Source organism: Erithacus rubecula, assembly GCF_903797595.1.
Source record: "Erithacus rubecula genome assembly, chromosome: Z".
Lineage (NCBI taxonomy): Eukaryota > Metazoa > Chordata > Aves > Passeriformes > Muscicapidae > Erithacus > Erithacus rubecula.
The window spans coordinates 23,047,961-23,068,167 of NC_136661.1; the positions used below are offsets into that span (position 1 = coordinate 23,047,961).

Here is a 20,207-nt window from a genome sequence, read left to right on the forward strand (position 1 = left end):
AGGAACAGGGTTGCCGTTGCAGAAAAAACGGCAACCACCCCCCACTTGCATGTATGCAGCAGTTTAATAAAATCAGACAGCATGAAGCATGTGGCCGATTTTCCCCCCCCAATCATCAGAAGATAGTCCTCTGTGCCATTAAATACTGTTCTCACAAACCAGGCTGTGATACATGCGGTGCTGTAAGCCGGGGAGCAGTTGTGGATGAGATATGTAAGAGGAAAACATCAAGAGCTGACCTCAAACTCTGAAGTTAACTGTGCTGCCTCTCCTTCGGGTGGCCTGGGGTACTCTCTTAAACCTGTCTCAATTTGTAACTATCTGACCATTCTACGTGGCCGTAAAAAAGCTCTGATGCCCCTTTGAAGATGCTATAAAGCTGTAAATGGGATTAATATAGCCCATCCCTTTAACCTCAGTGCTTTCCCTCGGTATCCTTTTAATGAACGGCCACGCTCGTGAATTTCTCTCAACGGGCTGTCAAATCTCTGTTTCTGGCTGGGAAAGAGCGCTGTGAAGCCTCGGCAGAACTGTCCCAGAGCTGCCTTTGCTCCCTCATCCCTGGGGGCTGCGGGAGTTTTCGGGGGTTTGACACGAGGTGCTGGTGGGCTGATGGGTTCGAGCACTGTCCCTGCATCAGCATCGTGCTTTCAGTGGAGACATCAGGGCTTGGGCTTCCTTTTAGAGGGGCAGCTGTAGTGGCTGTGAGCAGGTGTTACCAGGGCTCAGTCGCCTCGGTGTAGGTTCCTGTGCCTTCGTTTCGAGGCAAACTGCAATGCCCCGTTCACCCTCTGCAGCTCTCACTTTCCTGTGCAGGATGCATGTCCTTGCAAATACCACACTAATCCCTTGGGGTGACTCACAAACATTTGTAGAGTGCCTTCTCCCTCTCTTGCATGGGTCTTTGCACTCGATGAATTATCTGGGTAGCCAAAGCTCATGGCACTTGGAAGAACAGCCTGCAATATTACTGAGTTAATAATTTTCTGATAAACAAAATGCCTGAACGCAAATAGAATGGAAAAACGTGTCTTTGAAGTATTTTTTTCTTTAAAGTTATTCAGTGCCTAGCCTGAAGGAAACCTATTTTTTTAAACTTTTATTAAACTCACGAACATTTTACGGAAGCGGGAAGGATTTATTTTTCTTTTCTTTTCTTTCTTTCTTTTTTTTTTTTTTTTTTTTTTTTTTTTTTTCACATGAGGTCTTTTCTATGTTCCCTTTGAAATGCTGACAGGGGCATGCTAGTCTAAAACTCTTGATGTGAGTAGATGTTTAGTCTGGCTTACCAGCTCCTGAGCTGGCAAATGCAGCTGGCAGCAGCTCTGCTAGCAGCTCAGCAGAGCTGGTCCAGCCAGGGATGCCCAGGATTACCAGGGTAGAAGTCAAGACACTGATTGTCTCAAATGAGTAGGGAGAGAAGGTCGGAGTCCGAGTGGTATTGCAAAGGATTTCCTAGGAATGCAGAGAGCTGCAGCTATCTCAAGTGGCAGGTATCTACTCCATGGGTTATTTGGCAATACTGGTGACATCAAACCTTGATGTTGTAAGGGTCAAATTTGAAAGCTATTGCATATCTTCATGATATTGCCATGGGTGTTTTACTAGCTTTTCAGTAGCTTTGCGAAATAGGGAACATCTCTGGGCAGGATTTTGGCAGGGTGCGAGAGTGAATGCTTGTGTTGGGAGGTAGGAAAGGTTTTAATAGAAGGTCCTTCTTCTTTAGTTCATCTGCACTAGCATTGGGAAACACCTCCTGCCTTTAAAATCCAAGTCAGGACATCTGTGGTAAAAACCCATTTTTTGAAAATTGTGGTTTTTGTACACAGCACATTTTGTCTCCAGAAAGGACAGCTGAGTTACCCTAAATGAAAAGGTCTGGGTTTCACCAGAGTAATATGTGTAAAGGTCTTACAATGCAGGCACATTTCTAAACTGTTCTGAATGTTGTTGCTAAAAGTAGCTTCTGTACTATATTTGTACACATTTCTATGCTAGCTAATATTTCTCAATGTTATTATTGTCTCCAGTATAGAACTTGTTCTCCTGCTGGGTTTCCTGCAGGTGTTAGTGGGTGTTCTATGTAACATTCTTACCTGAAATGAGTTCAAACCACTCATTAAACCCATTAGACAAATGCAGAATTAAAAACAAAATAAAAGAAAAAGAAGAATAAAAGAAAAAAATGTAGTTTTAACTGGTGAATGTTAAGTCAGGAAATACAGAGGCTGAGGCTCCAACAGCAATATTAACTTGGCTGCAGTATGCATCCTGTAAGCTCTTTTATGACATACACCTCACAATGTAAACAGGAATAAGCACGTAGATTAACGTGTGCAGAGAAGGAGCAGAAAAGAGTGTTTTTCTGGGTTTGCCCCCCTTGTCCCTGTGGCAGCTGGGTCTTGCACAGAGCCTGGGGAAGCCTGGCACTGCCTTGCACCACTCTGGGCAGCGCATCCCGCGCCGACTCAGGCGCACCGACCGCTGATGGAGCGAAAATAGCAGCAGCAAATGAGTAATCTGGGGTCTGTTTCTGTCAAAACAATGGCAGGGTAATGAACTGCATTTTGTTCCTTAAGGTCTGAGCTGTAGCATTATGATCCTTGAGCGCTCCCTCCTTGCCTCTCCCCGCCGGCGTGTCTGGCCCTGCTGAGGCTGCTGTGGTTGTAATGAAGTGCAGTGACTTCACTTTGGTGAGCCTCAGCTTTCTGCTTCCATTACCCACGTGTTACAGAAACAGCTCTCCCGGCTAATTTTAACTAGATCATGTACAGAAGTGATTAAATGAATATTGTGTTTTAATACAGATCTGCAATGGACCAAGCAGTATTGCTCTTTCTATGATGTTGTCTTAATTAAAAACTGTGTTATTAATATATTTCACTGAATTGATAAATTTAGCCTGAAGGTCAAGTAGTCTAATATGACCTTCACCATGTCACAAGACATTATATCTTGTGCAGTTTCCACTGCTCTGAGCTGGGTATTTGCATGCGATGTGGTGTCATCTAGGGCAGAGTTTGTGGTCCTTCAGCAGCAGCAGCTTCCAGCAATGACAGAGGTGGTCTGGGTGAATAAAATTAATTTATGGGTACTCTCTGGGAGACAATAGTTATCCTTTTCTGTCTAAAAAGGGCTCCTAATCTAGTATCAGCACGCTGATAGTGCAGCCTTGCTGTGACATTGTAAAGCTCTGCAAGGGAGGTGGGAGCAGCTGTAATGCTGCAATCTAATACTTCTCCTGTTATACCTGTCTAATGGCACCTCCTCTTCAGTGCAGCCTCACAAGGATGCTGCTAGAACACTGCTGTAAGCCATGCTGTTGTGCTTTAATGTCATTATTGTTCGATTTGGCCGGCATTTTATTCACTTTCTCTGCAGTGTTAGGCAGTTTGCAAAGGGAGTCTGTAGCTGTGTGGGTTACAGCATTTACTGTGTGCACTTAATCTAAATTTCTCTGTAAATGTAATTTTATTAAAGTAACTTGGTAAAACTTTGAAATTATAGTAAGGGTCCTTATGATAATTGACTTCCCTCCTTCCCCCAGCTAACTGTGTTTATTAAAATTATCATGACTCACACAGAATGGTTCAAATCAAACAGAGGATCTGGATCCCACTGGATTTTGGTTCTGGCCATTTCTGCTGTGTGAGAAGTGAAGGTAGGCACCACTTTGAGGTCTCACCATGGTGAATTGCCCCCTGTCAGCTCTCACAAGTGGAACAGTACCTGCCAGGATTTGTGATGGGACAGTTCCTGACACGATTTGTCAGAAAGAACAGCATTGAAAAATGAAAAAAACATGGAAAATGGTCTCTTAACTACATTAAAGTCTTATGAAAACTTCTGTCATTCTGCAAAAAAACCCTGTAATTTTTACACAGTGGAGCTGTCCTCCCTGACTCAGGCTGGGAAAAAGACCTATTCAATGTTACATTTTAATCATATACAACACAAAGACTTTTGCTGTGCTGTTTAAAATCCAGCTTTCTTTCAGGCTGTGTTCTGCTGGGATGTTTTCATCCAAAACGGACTGCTGAGGCTGACAGGAACAGTCTGAAAAAGCAGCTCTAACCTTCCTTCCTGACACTTCAATAGTGACACCCACTGTGGGAAACTAGGGCATAAATGCATTAACACTTGTAACTGGGAAGAAAATCCTCTCCGTGATGGAGACCAGAAGAGAGTGATTCCCAGATTCATGATACAAATTGGTTCATTATTTATTTCAATCAAAGTCTGTAGGTGCTGCTACAATGAAAAATTAAAGTGCACTTTACAGAATACATGTGAGCTGACACTCTGCCAAACCCAAAGCCTTCCTGACCTACAAAACGAAGGAGAGCTTTGATGCTTGCTCCACTCTTTGAAAAGTCTCAGACAAATAGGCTTTGTCCAGAATTTTGACAGAGGTAAGACCTCCTGAAACAGATGCCAAAACCACTGTATTCACTATTGCCTTCCAGGGAAAACATCCTGCTTTTTCCTCCCGGTGTTTCAGATCTGCATGAGAGCAGCCCAGCTGCTTGGTCCCCTGTAAATACTTTGGACTTCACTAGGTATCCTCTTACCCGTGCCACCATCCTGTTGCATGTTGTCTGTGGGTTTAGCAATGCTCTCCTCTTCCCAGATAGGTGAGGACAGCTTGTTTCCTGCCGGAGCAGGGCTTTCCACTTCTCCAGCTGTATGCAAACACAACACGTGTATAAATCAGTAACTGTGGTCTGACTGAAGGAACATGCTCCTGCTTCCCTCTCTGCTTACAAGGCAAAAGCAGCTGCCCAGTGGTGTGGGGAAAGTCTAGCTTTAATACTGAGCCTTGTATTTTATTGGATGTACTGATCTTAGTAGCATAGAATGGCCAGGATTGGAAGGAACCTTAAAGGTCATGGAATTCCAGCCTGGTGTCTGCTATGGACAGGAACATCTTTCACTAGATCAGGTTGCTCCCAGCTCCATCCAATCTGGCCTTGAACACAGCTTCTCTGGGCAAACTGTTCTAGTGCCTTGCCAACCTCGCAGCAAAGAATTTTTTCGTAATACTTAATCTAAACCTGTTCTCTTTCAGTTTGAAGCAATTCCCCCTTGTCCTGTCACTTCAGGACTACAAAGTCTCTCTCCATCTTTCTTGCAGGTGCCCTTCAGGTACTGGAAGGCCACAATTAGGTGCCACCCCAAAGTCTTCTCTTTCCCAGGCTGAACAATTCCAACTCTCTCTGTTTTTCCTCGTGGTGGGGGGTACTGCAGCTCTCTAATCAACTTGGTGCCTCCTCTCCTTGGACTCCTGCCCCTCCTGTGCAGGGACCCCAGCTCTGGTGCAGTGCTCCAGGTGGTCTCAGCAGAGCAGAGCAGAGGGGCAGAATCCCCTCCCTGCCCTGCTGCCCACGGGGCTCTGGATGCAGCCCAGGACACGTTTGGCTCTCTGGGCTGTCAGTGCCATGGCTGGGGCATGTCCAGCCTCTCACCCACAGCACCCCCAAGTGCTTCTGGGCAGGGCTGCTCCATCTGTTCATGCCCAGCCTGTGCTGATACTGGAGTTGATCTGACCCAGGGGCAGCACCAGCACTTGATCCTGTTATACCTCATGAGATTCCCATGGGCCCATTCCTCCAGCTTTTCCAGGTCCCTCTGGATGGCATCCTGTCCTTCAGGTGTGTCAAACCACCTCAGCTTGGTGTCATCTGCAAACTTGCTGAAGTTTCACTTGATCCCTGTGTCGTGTTGTAAATAAAGATAATAAATCACACTGGTCCTAGTACAGACCCCTGGGAGACTCCACTTGTCACTGATCCATCAGGACCCTGAGCCTCTGACCACTACTCTCTGGATGCAACCTTCTAACCAGTTTCTTATCCATCTAAGAGTCCATTCATCAAATCCACCTCTCTCCAATTTAGAGAGAAGGATGTTGTGGGGGATCATGTCAAAGACTTTACAAAAGTCCAGACAGATGATATTTATAGTCCTTCCCTTGTCTGCTGATGTGGTCATTCCATCACAGAAGGTCACTGGGTTGGTGAGGTTGGACTTACCCTTGGTGAAGCTGTGCTGGTTGTTCCAAATCATCTCCTTGTTCTCGGAGTGCCTTAGCACAGTCTCTAGGAGAGTCTGTTCCATGATCTTCCCAGGCAAAGAGGTAGAGTGACTGGTGATTCCCAGAGTCCTCTTTTCTTCCCTTTTTAAAGATGGGCACAATGTTTCCTCTTTTCTAGTCACCTGGGATTTCACCTGACTGCCATGACTTTTCAAATGTGGAGAGTGTCTTGCAAACTACATCAGCCAATTCCCTCAGGACTCTGGGATGCACCTCACTGGGTCCTTTGGACTTACATACCAGATGGGGCATTATTTACATTATATATTGAGGTGGTCATAGACCTGATCTCTACTTAGAGTGGAGGGACTTTGGTCCCCCACAGTCTCCATCCTGCTGTCTATCCACTCGAGAGATGTGGGAAGATAGATTGTGAAAACTGATGACCAAGATCTGTTGGGGTGTGCATTTCTCAATATAAAGATCAGAAAGAGACTTAGAATCCATGGGTTTTGAGAAAACTTCTGTCCAGTGTCTGCAAAACACAAACCCCAAAGGCTCTGCTTATCTAATGCCACCCAAACTCTCTGATGAACCTGGTGCAGCTCCTTTGTGTCCCTGTGCTGGGGAGGGGGTGGATGGGACCCCTGGCAGCCACCTCTGCTCATTGTAGGGTCTGGCTGTCAGCCCATCAGCTTTAATCAAGGCTGGCAGCAGCTTCCATGGCAGCTGACCTCGTGTTAAAGACTAAAGTCCCTGTCTCATCTGAGCTCTGTTCCCTTCATGAAGGATTTCAGATGACAAGTGGGACAGGCATTAAACTTTAACCAGCTGTTCATCTTTAAAATATTAATCCTATTCTTATGCTCTTACCTGTTTTCCCAGTGTGCCTGGGTTTGAAGGACTTTTGCAAGTGATGACTACCTATCTCATGGTCATCCCAGATCTGCAGTGCCAGTTTCCAGTTTTTAAGCTCTCCTCACAGGTGTTTCTGCTGGACACATGCTCACCATGTTTTTCTGGGAATACAGATATGCTGAATTCCAGCCAGCTTTCAGTTTTCCTCCCAGGCTCTCAGGATAGATTATATTTCCCTTGTCTTTATCACCTTCCCCACCCTTTATTCTTCTGTGCCACAGAGGAACCTTCCTCCTTGTGAGTTGTATTTCAATCCTTGACTCCTTGGGGTGAGGAGCTGAGCAGAGAAATGTCTTCATTGCCATGATGGGGCTTGGGCTGCAGGATATGTGTGACATCCTATTCCAGCAGGAATCCATCTGCCCCCTCTCATGGAGTGGAAAACATCCTCCTCTTCATCTTCTGAGTAAAGCTACGAGCATTTCTGTGTATTTCTGGAAATAAATAAATAAATGCAGCAAACACATGGGTGGCACCATTCCAAATGCACAGTGACTCAGGCTGGTGCACTGAGAGGTGTGGGGCTCTGGGGAGAGGGGTGTGATGGGCCCAGCTTGGCCTGCAGCCTTGTCTTTGAGGCCACGTCCACATGCCCATCAAAGGATTTAAACCTCTGTGCAGTGAGTAGTCTGAAGTGTGGTGAATAACCACACATGAATAACCACCTGGACATGTCAGGTGGAAAGGACCTGCTGGGTCACCTGTGCTTTACTCTCAGGAGGATCCTTTCTCATTAAAGCATGAATTGTGGTTGCAAGATGTCTTATTTGGATGGTTGAATAAATTGCTCTCCTCTCTGTGAGATGTGAAAGTGTATTTACTAATGTGCCTGTAAATGCCTTAGCTGTGAGGTTGTTATTTACTGCACTATTGTAATGCAAATGTTTGTGGTTATGTTTGCATTGATCACACGGAGAGTGCACACATATTTTATTTCTTGTGGTATTTAGGCTTGCTTTTTTTCCCCCCCCTTCCTGCTGTATCTGTTCTCTTAGACACTATATCATAGAAATTGCTTGAAGTGTAATTGCCTGTCACTCAAGTGCCATTTTACAATATAGAGTTGTATCAATTAAAAGATTGTTCCTCCTGCAATTAATTTTGATTCTTGGGGGTAGATAGCATTGTTTGTCTGCAGAACATTCCACTAAATCATGTAGTACTTTGTGCATTTATTTACTTTTAAATGTGTTCTATGTGAAAGGTAATGGCCTGTATTTACAGCTGCATAAAAGAACCTTCATAGCCAGAGTGTTCTGGCTGGCTGTGGTACTCCCAGCATTGGAGGCAGCCTGAGTGCTCCAGATAGATGTGAAATCACTGGTTGTACACAGGCAAAGAGGGGCAGCTGCCCTCTTTTCATGTACATCTAGGATTGGGAGGTAGGGAACAGTTCAGCATCACAAGTTTCCTAAATGAACTATTTTTTCAAGTTTGTCAGTTTGAAGACCAGTATGTCCTATGTGACTTTTGTGGATGTGGGCAAGCATCAAAAATGGTAGCTCAGCTTGAGAAACATGGGGAAACTGTTTAGAATTGCTATTTCTTGTTTGGAGTGATCCTCTAATGGAATAGCTTTTCAGTACATACAGACACTGGAAAATGGAGCCTGTGGGTAGGAGGCCTTGACTGGAGACAGCCTGCTTTGAGATTAATGATTTCATTTGTGGCCTTTTAATACCTCCTGTAGATGGGATGATAGCTTAGGAGTAATCTCTCTGAAGGGGGGGCAGGAAGGTATGACATGGTATCTTTAGTGTCTCCCTTCAGTGCTCATTGGGGATAATCCTACCTTGGGGTAAGGAATGGCCTCAAATTTGGTGGAGCTTGGATAAGTGCCAACTGATTTAGGTATCTAATCTATAACAAGTAAAACTATTAGTCTGAGTCACCTCAGTACACAAGGAAATATATTCTGAACTTTATGTACTATTTGATAGTTAAAACAGTGGACATTATCTTATCTACTAGCAATGATGCTGCCATGGGCTCATGGTCACAGGTGTCTCTGGATCTGTTGTTTTTTGTCATGGATGGGAGGGAGGTGGCCATTCCAAGAACTACTGTAAGCTGTAACCTGATTACATTATTTTTTTTTTTTTAAATTTTATTTTTAACAAACTGTTAGGCTGCTAAAACTGAACTTGAGATTTTCAATGGAAAGCCTAATATTTGCTTAAAATCATCTGTTTTCATTTTGGTCTGTAATTGCCTGGAGTTCACCTGGCTGCACTGTTTGCTGAAAACATCTGGTAATTCAAGGCCATTGTGTGGGCTCTGAGTGTCATGTGTGTGTAGTTTTTTTTAAGAGTGGAAAAACTAATTTATCTGTGGGGGAAAAAGATCCATTGTAGCCCATTTCTACTAAAGACAGAGCAAACCTGGAGCAAAATCCCATGTCTTTCACAGTCATGTTTTTCTTTCAGCTCCCACTTCCATTTATTTCATGATGCTGTTGGCACTGCAAGGACAGTTTGCTCTTCCTCAACTTCACTCAGAAACTTTCTGTTTGCTGGGAGATGCCCTTGGCATTTTGCACTGAGGAGCAAACTGTGATTCCAGTTTAAATGAACACTGCTTCTCTTAAATAAGAACTTGTTTAAATAAAGTCAGGTTAAAAACCAGCTAAGAGTCTTTATGGAGGAGCTTCCAGTTTAAACACAGCCTGGCAGGGATGTGCACAAGCTTGCCAGCATTTCAGAGGTGACCCTTTACAGCAGTATCCCTGTCTCCTTGTTGAAGGTGCTCAGGAAAGAGCAGCTTCTCAGTTTCCCTTAAATATTGCCAGATTTTGAAGGGATAGTGAGAAAAGGGGCCTATCTTGTGTTGATAAAAAGTGAATGCAGGTTTTGTCAAAAACGTGTTGATTTCAGTGAAGGGTGTGTAGGTATAGTCGTATCTGGTATGTTGGGAAAGACTTGTAAAGATATTCAGAACAAGAAGCAGCTGCTTGTTCTGGATGCTGGCATGATTCTTTCTAGCTACCTGGTGGGTCAGGTATAAGCTGCTGCTCAGCCCAGGCCACTGCCTGGAGTGGTGTCCCAGGGGAGCTGTGTGTCCACAGGTGACAAGCCTGGAATAGTAAACCCTCTCCCTGTGCTGGCAGTGCTCTTGCTACTTATTGCTCTGCATTGCAGGAGCCCAAACTGATACCCAAAATGCCAGTTCAACCTGCCTCTCAGTTTTCCTGACTACTTTGGTGTTGGTAATCCCCTCTTTATGTTCATGTTGCTATGAAAAAAGCAAAACAGGCAGGAGATCCTGATTATGTGCTTGAGAAGCAATTAAATGGTGTTGGAAATGCTGCCAAAGCATGAAAAACAAAGGGAAATAACGAATCTGGGAAAAAATTATTTTCTGTTTCTTACATTGTGTTTATTATTAATAGATGGAAAATTATTTCAAACAAAGCTGTGAATTTTGTTATCCCTTCCAAAAACACTCTAATTTTTTTAAAGCTTCCCTGCGAGTATTATGGCCAACCTCATTTCACAGCTAGATGTATTCATCTCAGTTAAACGCAATGGACAAAACCTACAAAACCCAACTGCTTAACATTATAAGCAGCTTGCATAAACATGAATTATTAAGGTCACAAAAGCTCCTAGAAACCAGCCGAAATGAGTGCACTGTTGCATTTCTTTTTTCAAAACATGCATTAATTAATAAGGGGCTTGGTGCCCAGACTGTTTCTTCCCCCCTCCCCCCGCCCTGCCTCCATCAGATTTTGCTTTCATCAAGTGGAGGGGAAAGTGTCACTTCTCTCTCTTCCTCCTCCCTGTTTGGCTGGAGCACAGGAAGGTGCCAGACTTCATCCTTCACAGGCCAGTCACTCACAGCTGTGACACCCCAAAATGCTCAAGCAGGTTGTGTTTGGGCTGTGACAGCCAACACGCCCTCCAGGGCAGCCAGGGGCTTCATTTCATGCCTCCCTGGACTGCCAGAATCAGCAGCACATGGGGGCCATGGAGGCATTGGAGCTTTAGGAATGTTTGATGGGAGCTCCTCTCCAGCTCCTTTCAGGGAAGAAATGTCAGTGGCTTGAGTGAAAAATGTGACTGCATGTGCAGAGTCAAAGCACATGTCTTCCACATGAACCTCCAAGCTCAGCACTGGAAGATACTCACAGCAAGGAGCTGAAGAAGTTAAAAAAAAAAAAAAGAAAAGGCAGGAATAGGGTGGTGTTAATTTAAAAAATCAATTCAGTTGTGATGCTGGCTGTAGAGGAAGAAAGTCATTAACTGTGTGGAGGGAAGAGGCTGCAGTGTCTGAGTGGAGTTGGAGAGAGTTTCAGTGGTGGGTGCTGGTGGTGTGGGTGGGGGGAAGGCTGGATCTTGTGGGGCTTTTGCAGGAAGGTAAGAGGTAAGAGGAAGGTAAGCCCTCAGGTAAGAGGGCTTGCTCGTGGGACTCTGTGTTTGGGAGAGGGGATGCCTTCAGAGAGGGTCCTAAAATGTCAGAATTAGTGGAAGCAAATATTGCAAGTGAGCTTGTGCATAAAGTGGTTGAGCCTTGGTGTCCTGGAGATGGCAAGTGGTTTGAGACTTCCTTACGTGGTTTGTGCTCTCAGAATCTTCCCAGGTCCCACCTGTGCTTTATCTGCAAGGAATCCAGTTTCTGCAGCCACCAGAGACACAGCTCAAGGAGACACAAATGTTAAAGCCATTGCTCAGATGGGGGTGGGTACCTAGTTTTAACATCCCTTAACTTCTTAAACTTCCCAAACAGCAAAGAGTTTCTTTGAGAGGAGTTTTGGGGGATGCCTCCACCACGCTGTGAGATGGGACACAAAGGCCACATTGCAAACATTCACCCCAGAGAATACTGTTTATTTGGTCTACCTTGCTAAATATCAAGAAAAATGTTTGTGCCATGCTGCATTCCATCATGATTTTTAAAAATTAACCTTATCAGAGGCTGTTTTTTGATATATAATAAAAAAACTCTATGCAGCAAAGGAGCTTTAAAAGAAGCAAAGAGTTGACATATGTGTTAATACTCAGGGTAGCAATGCATTAATTTTAAGGCACCTTTATTTTTTTTTTTAAATAAATGAGGACACTAATTAAAATTAATCCATTTATAAATCTTTCCACATCCAGTTTTAAAGCATAAATAAAACATTTGCCTTGTCTGTCCCTTTTCTCATCCTAAGACAATACAGACCATGTCATTTTTAACTCTTTATGGTATTGAGCAGAAAAAAAATCTTAAATTATTTGCTAAAAGATATAAAAATTTGTGACACAGTGGAGGTAGCTTTTAAAGTGCAGAAAAGGTGGCAGTGGATATGTTGGGAATGCCTCAAGATGGGTTTTAATGCTTGCCTTTGGGGTCTGCAAACCAGAACAGTTTCTTGCCCTGTCTGCCTCCCTGACCTAAATTCCTACCCCTTTCACAAAAATGAGCTGTTTGTTGGCTGCCCTCCTTGATGTGCATTTTTCAGTGTGATAATTTGCATTATAAAGTACACAGGGATGAATTTACTTCAGTTTTGCACCCAAAGTCAGGCAGGATTTTAATGGGTGAGGTTGGAAAAAGAGAGGTGGTGGACCAAACCACAAATACGCTATATTTGATTAATTTATGTGATTTAGAATTTAAAAAAAATAATTTTAAAAAAATCGGGGGCTTATGGCAAAGAGACTCTTTGAAGTTTTAGTTCTGTGACATGAGAGACTGCAGCATTGCCAATGCTGAAGGTATTTTTCTGTGCCTTGTTTAGAAAGGAAGTTAAACACGACCTTGGGCCTGTGATTGTTGGTAGCTCCTCAATGTATGCTAATTAGTAAAGACTGTGAGAAAAGTAGTACAGCTGCTGAGGGAACTATACATTCTGATTTTTTAATGTGTTCCAGATATTATCAATTGTGCCTACAGATCTTCGGTGCAGTTGTGGCTGGGTGGAGGTTGCACGTCTGTGTACCCCAGTAAGGCACTTGCATAGAGAGTGCTGGCAAAACTGCTACCCACTCCCACCCCAAAAAATCCTGAACAGCCAAAAACCCCCTATAGGCAGTACTTTAAACTTTAACATGAGCTGTGTGTCTCTGCTTTGTCTCAGGCCATGCCAAAGTGAAGAGATAGCACAGAGCAGGTCTGTTGGGGGTGAGGATGCTCCCCTCTGCTTTCATATGCAGATTTTTAATAAAATAACTATGCATCTCTGCTTCTTGTCATTCCTGTCCCTGGGAAGTTTCATGTCCCTTGCTATCTTCTATCAGTTTTCTGCTCTTTGGTTTTGATGTCTGTTCTTTATAAATCTTCTAGCCTGAAATCTGCCCAGAACAGCCCCCACTCCTCCTTGGCAGGACTAAAGCTCAGCAGCTGCTGACAAAGTGAAGGTAAGAGGAAAGAAATCACAAATCTTCAGAGAAAAATGTGCAAACTGAAAGTTATGCTGCCTTGGGAAGGGGCAGCTTGCTATGGTTCTGCTACAGACACAAGTGGGCAAGGAATAGCTGCTTGGTGGATTAGCAGATGGAGAGTTTAGATCATTGTTTCCAGCAGTGTTTGCACTCTAAATATTTATCCACAGTGCACAGGAGCATTGTTCCATGCTTCCCAGAGAAGTTGTACCCAGGTAGGAGGTTTGAGCCCCCTTCCTCCCAAGGGTAATGGGATTTAGATTTGTGATAGCAAGTTTGTGGCTCTTAAACAAAGTTGCTGAGACCTGCTGTTTTAAGCTGTGCTGCTGGTAATCAGCCTCCTTTTGTGGAAGCATAAAGAGACAGATGTTGCAATTGCAGGAGTTAAGGCTCCACTGGTGTTTGCTCGAGGTTCTTTCTCCCTGGGTGCTGCCATGGGAGTGGGGGAGTTCAGCAGGACACGGCTGGACACTCACCCTCCTCATAGACAGAAAATGAGAGGATTTCTCCTTGCAGAAAGCAGCTTCTGCATGGGGCCATGGAGAGCTTTTTGTCCTGTACTCTCAGTTTTGGGTTTTAAAGTGCTGTGCAAAATGACTTCTTTGCTTCCAGCTACAGATTCAGAGCAGCAAACCACCCACCGTACAGCTGCTAATGCACAGATTATCTCCACAGCCAACAGCTTTAAGTAATCAAACAGAGATAATTTTACCTCTGTGACCCAGCAAATAAACACCAGAATCAGGAAAAATCCTTTCTCCCACGCAATGCTACCCAGGCTCTCAAGGGCAGAGCAGAGTCTCGTTGGAGCCAGCAGGGGTGTCAAGGTCACCAGGTTTGTCCCATCCTGGATCGATGGTGGCTGGCAGAGCAGTGGTGGGGGTGCTCTCAGGAGGTCAGGATGCTCTGTAACCTGATGAGACCACCTCTTGCTGCTGCTGCCAAAGGCATTAAATGAGTAGAGCACACACTGGAAGTTGTGTTGGCACTCCCGCTTTCACAGGAAAAATTGTGGCTTGGATAGGCTTTTGTTAATGACTTCAGCCTTTAACTTTCTGTTCTTTGGAAGGACACACATTTCTCACAGTTATCAGGGGTTTAGCACCATTAAGAAAACACAACTGTTACATATTGTAACTTGCATCTGTGGCTTCTTTCTCACTGACCCATCGCCGCCAGTGGTGAGAAGAAAAAAACTGTAGCCCAGAAGTTGTACCAGAAAACATTTTTTGCACTTTAAAAGTCTGTTTCTTTTTGCATTTATTTCCCTGATCATCTAATTGTGGCCATTTTCTTAGAAATGAAGTCTCGGTGTTTTTTTGTGTTAATAAATTCTAGTTGCTCTAAGCTTCTCTCATTTTCCCTGCCCTTTCCCCCTTTGTTCTAGTAAACTCATTTCCTTATTCCTGTTATTAAGGATACTTAGCATGTTGTCGTTGGGAAACAGAACTCATTTCTTCATGGAAAGAGGCTGCTTAATGTTTCATGTGTTGCAGTGAATAATTAAATAAAGAAAAATATATTAGCCCACAAAACTAGTTGGCAGCTGAGAGAGAGAAAGCATTTGCAGTCTGCTGGGGAAAAGTGACATTCCTGGCCTGGTGTCTTGAAGCACAAGGGTAAGGTTTAAAAGTGAATAGGGCTGGCATGACATTAAAAGATCTGGATTTTTCAACTTCCCATGCACTTATAACATTAATCTTTAATTGTTGTACTCTTGAGGTACTGGCTGTGAGATCAGACCTAGAATTGGTGGGGCTAAGGAAAGCCAGGCTGGTAAGTGGAATGAAATGTCAGCAGGGACCACAACCTTGTGAACTGCCAGGGATTGAAAGGCTGTCAGCACTCAGCCAGGCAGGGGGCTGGCAGCCTGGTAGTGCATGGCATGAGCAGTCCCCATGTAAATAAGAGGTTTTATTGCCCTTCATAGTCCTTTTCACTGTTTCTGGGCTGTGCAGTCATTGCCCCTTTTCTTTTGATTTTACAATGCATCTTGAAACACAACTGTTGGGCTCTGCAAAAGTGGGGTGAGTGACTGGGGAGGTGGGACTTCTGTGCTGGGAGATGGGAGAAGGCTGACTGCCCCCAAATGATCTAAATGAACCATGGAATTTTTTTCTTTCCAAATGAAACCAGAACTGAGATGCAATTTTGCAGTGACCTTTGCAGTTTTACAAAATGAGATCAGACACTTGCCATCCTCATGGCAGAGGGAGCCTTGTTCTAACAGTTACAAATCGGGATCTGCAGTGAGTGTCTTTTTCTTTGCCTCCTCCCATCTAGTTTTTCCTCTCACTGCACATATAATCTCAAATGGATAATGTGCTCTAGTAGGATTTGCTGAGACCAGACACAGAGACCTGTGTGGAGCAGGAGCTGCCTGGGCTGTTGCACATCCCTTTGAATTTGGTTTGTGGTGGCTCATCAGCTCAGGTAGGAGCCTTTATGTTCTTTTTCTAGCCCTGTGTGCTGAGATTTGGAGACTGGATCACATAATTTGTATCTGCATCACACAATTGCCTTTTGAGTTTTCTTTTCCATGAGTGATCTGCAGCTCTGGCTGTAGTGGAACACAGTGAGCAGGGCTGCAGGGATGATATGGACCTGGTGTGCCTGATACTCACCAGAACAACTGCTCAACAAGCAGAGAGCATCTCGCAGCTCTCCAGGCTTCACGTGCTCTCTGCTCTGCAGTGAGACTGGTCTGACCTCTGCTCAGAGTGAGACATTGGGTCCCAGTCAACTTCTAGCAAAGTGGGGAGAGGCCTAGGGAGTTGTTGCAGCAACCCAGAGAGTCTCCAAAATGAGGAGAAAGGGGAATTTTCATTTCCAAAAGGACTGTTAGAAATTCTTGTCGAGGGTTGGGCTCTACCAGTGCTATTAACTCTTCTGCTGTCTTATCTAAGCATTGCTGAAGCTGTGACCTTTTAGATCACATCCACCAATTCTTCTCTTTAAATTGACAGACTCTGCACTTAATGGCTTATACTTGGTAAGACAGATACAGAAAAGATGAGAAAAACTTTGAGAGGAAATGTGGTTTTTAATTACAATCTCTTGCATCTCATCTTTGGTAGCTCAGCAGCTTGTGATGGGCTGTATGGCAGAAAGGATAGTGCCATTTTAAATGTGCTGCTTATTTCACTGGCTCAGACCTTTCCTGTAGATTTGATTCAGCAAGGTAAATAACCACACTTCTACTTTGAATTGCATGAATACTACTACTGAAATTAGTGACACTCTTCCTGCAGTTCATTTAGGATGCATGGTTGCAGCTGACCCAATTCCTGCTGAAATAAATGGAAGAATTTCCCAGTATTCTATAAACCCAGGTCAGGTCCTAAATCTGTTTAACCCTTTGAGTGCCTGCACAGGTGTCTGTTTACCATGGTGTCGTGTTTTGGGAGTGGTACAAATGCTGGCATGCATTGCATTGACCCAAATTTTTTCCTATAAGGTGCACCAAAAGAGGAGCTGTCCTCAACCCCAAACACTCTGCAGTTTGTGTTCTGATGCTGCTCTGACACTGTCTGATTCCTCCCCTGCCTTGACCACTCTTGATTTTGTTCAGCAGAATCTGCATTTTCCCTGTGCACAAGTAACCAGCAGGAGAAGTCACTGCACTCGAGAGTCAGTAGGAAGGGAATGGCAGCCAGACCTGGAAATCCAGTAACCCTGGTACCACTGACCTGAGGATTAAACCCTGCTCACTGAAACACGAGCCCAGGCTGCCAAATTGCCCGTGATAAGCTTTATAGAGCTGGGAATAAAACCATGCCTGCATGTATTTTCTTCGCAGCAACTTTTTAGCTGGAGGCTCATAACTGGCTGCAGCAATGTGAATAGAGAGCCCTCACAAGAGACCTGGCAGAGCTCAGCTGTGCTCCAGGATCCTATTCTTGGGGTTTTGTTTGTTTGTCGTCTGGATTAAGGGGATTAAAGACTTAACCTCTGTACAGCCTTTCAAATAATAACTTGTTTGTGCTCATACTGCATGTCAGGGAAGGGTCCCCCCCGCCCCTGCTGATTGTATGATACAAGTGAAGATCTGGGAGTGGTCAGGCTTGTGTAAAATTGTGTTTTGTGCTTCAGTCCCTCATAAATTCAGCTCACTGCTCTGCTCTCAATTTTGTGGTGCTGCTGGGACCAGGGCAGGGTACCTGGTTCAGACCCCTATCCCAGGAACTGGGGCTGTGTCGTGCTCATGGGAGGTCACAGTCTGAGCTGCCAGATCCTCGTCCAGCTGCTGCACCTCTGGGCTGTGTTTTGTGATCAGAAATAAAATTCATGCTGCCAGATGGGATCCTGCTGCATGTCAGTCTGTCGCTGGCTGGCTGTGGCCATTCCTTGTCTCCTGCTCCAGAGTGGCTTTTTAAAACAGGTTTCAGAGGCCTGTAGTTGTCACTGCAGTCCTTTGAGTGAGTGGCAGTGTCTTTTTGGAGATTCTTTTCAGATTTTTGAGGGGGATTATTCCATCAGTGACTTAAATTTTTCAAAAGCATCCAAGTGATTTAACAAATTTATTGACATGTGCAAAACATGTCAAAGGAGGACTGGAGAGCTTTCTTTAGCTAGAACATTTTTCTTCTATTCCCTGTGCACATTCCACATGTGATTAAGGGAAGACCCAAGGCCACCTTTGGGACCAGCTGGTCTCACCTGCAGGTGCATCATCTGCAGGCACAGCCAGGACTTGCTTTCCTCAATATGGTGCAACACCTGCATGGCCTGAGAGATGCTCAAGAGACAACCAGGCAGACACAGAGATGTGGGTGGCCCTGGCTTTAAGATCTTGTCCTTGGAGCTGCTTCCTTGCAAATAGCACTGAGCCAAAAAACACTGTACGTGGGGGTGGGAGTTTTGGGGATTGGATTTTTGGGGAATGAGAGATCATGGGGATGGGAGTCCTTGGATTGAAGAGTGTGAGGAAAAGGCTTTCCTCTGGCAATTTGCTCCCTGGCAGGAGTTTGAGCTCTGGTTTCCTCATGAGTAAAAGCAGCTCAGTCTTGTCAGTGCTGTTTCTGCTGACATGGCAGTGCCATGAGATTCCAGTGGATGCAACTGTCAGCATGGCACTCTGCAGGCACTTGGTGGGGAAAAAATTCATAATTTGGGCTCTTCCTGTCCACAATGGACTGGATATAGCAAGGATGATGCAGCTTCATTGTCTGGATCAGGTAACTGTCCAGAGTGTCACCACATTCAGTAACTGTTGCACCCCTCCAACAAAATACAGGTCTCTTCTAGATAGAGCAGCCAATTTAAATAATAATTTAAAGGCTACAATACCTAGAAAAGCCATGGACCTACTAGTCTGTATCCAAGAATCTGTATTGTCCAGTCATGCTGAGGACCTGGGTGACCACTGCTTTCCCTCCAATAACACAATACTGTGTTAACATCTAAAAAAGGTTGTCACCATCAAAGACCTTAGGCAATAGTTTTTAAAAGAACTGCCTGAATATTGCCTAAAAATGTACTTTAAAGAGAATCCTTAATCAAAGTGATGTAACAACAGCAGTATTTACTTTTCTACTCGACCCTGGAACAGATAAGTCACAGAGAGTTAACCATTTTCTACATTTTAAAGGGGATTTTGTCTTGCGAGAGATTTGCCCTACCCTACTTAAATTTAGAGGATGTGAGTCCCCTTGGGTGTTCTGCACAGCAAGGGGAATACAGACTGAGCTTGAGCAATATATGTTCAATTTGCCAGCAGTTCTCCACTGCAATAAGTACCTCTTGCAACATAACACTGAAATCTGTGGATTGCAAGCCTGTGCTTTCTGGAGTGTAATATACTTCATCCACTCCACCAAATGCCCATAAGGAAATTGTAAGTGAAATCAAACCACAATATATGAGAGTGAACTTGCACAGACGGTTGATTTAGGACACAAGCACCTCATTCTGGCTCCTGACTATACAATTTTCAGAAGCAATTCACAGCAAGTACGTAATAGTCAAACAAGTTGGGTTGGACATTAAGATATGTGGTGAGTAACATGAAGAAATAAATGGAAATGTGGTTACAAATTTGAAACTTTATCTTTGGAAACTCTGTGTTTCTGAGAGCATTTCTGAGAGCTCCACTTGACCTAGAGCTGCTGGGTAGAGGCAGTAAAAGTGATGTAAAAGCAGTGAAAATGAATTAATTTGAAAAGTCTAAGTGAATATTAATAGTATCTGCTATATTCAACAATTTGCAAGTGTGTCTGGCATTTATAGATGAACTGTGCTGTTTGTTACATATTACATTAAAGAAGAATCCTGAACCAACATATCAAAATGTCAAACTAATACAGCATTTTTCTTTGATCTCCTTTTTTGTTAAAATGAATTATTGATACCCTTTTCCGTGGCTGACAGGAGAGATGTCTGATTTTTATTTGCGTACTAGATCAAATCTCCTATTCCTTCTGTAGACAGAGGTCTTTACAACAATATCTGAATATGATATGTGCAATTGCAGAGCTAGGATTCTTTCTAGCAGGGAATGTTCTCCCCACCCATCCCGTGCTGCTGTGATTTCTTAGGCTGATATTTTTATTGGACGTCCTTTAGCAAATGCAGAGCCCACCCTGGAGCCAGCGGTCAGGACGAGGGTGCAATGGCTTTGTGTGGGCTCACAGACCACAGTGGAGGGTGTGCAGCTCCACAGAGGCATCTGGAGCTGGTTTCCCAGCATCTGTGGAGAAAAACCTGTTTGTCTTTTCAGCGATGTGGTTTGGAAAAGGTGTTTTCCAGAGCAAGGTTTGATTTATGCTAGGTTTCGGGGGGATGTGGTGTATGGTTCTGGAGTTTTTGGTGATACCAGGGGACACCAACATCTCTATTATCCACCATCACCTGGTTTGGACATCAGCAAAACCTTGGTGACTGCAAGAGCT

At 44.2% G+C, this 20,207-nt stretch overlaps 1 protein-coding gene across 3 annotated transcripts in view; it reads left to right on the forward strand.

Annotated features, from left to right (window-relative positions):
• Nucleotides 1-20,207, forward strand: part of PDZD2 (PDZ domain containing 2) — a 200,083-nt gene that overhangs the window by 952 nt on the left and 178,924 nt on the right. The window lies entirely within an intron of this gene.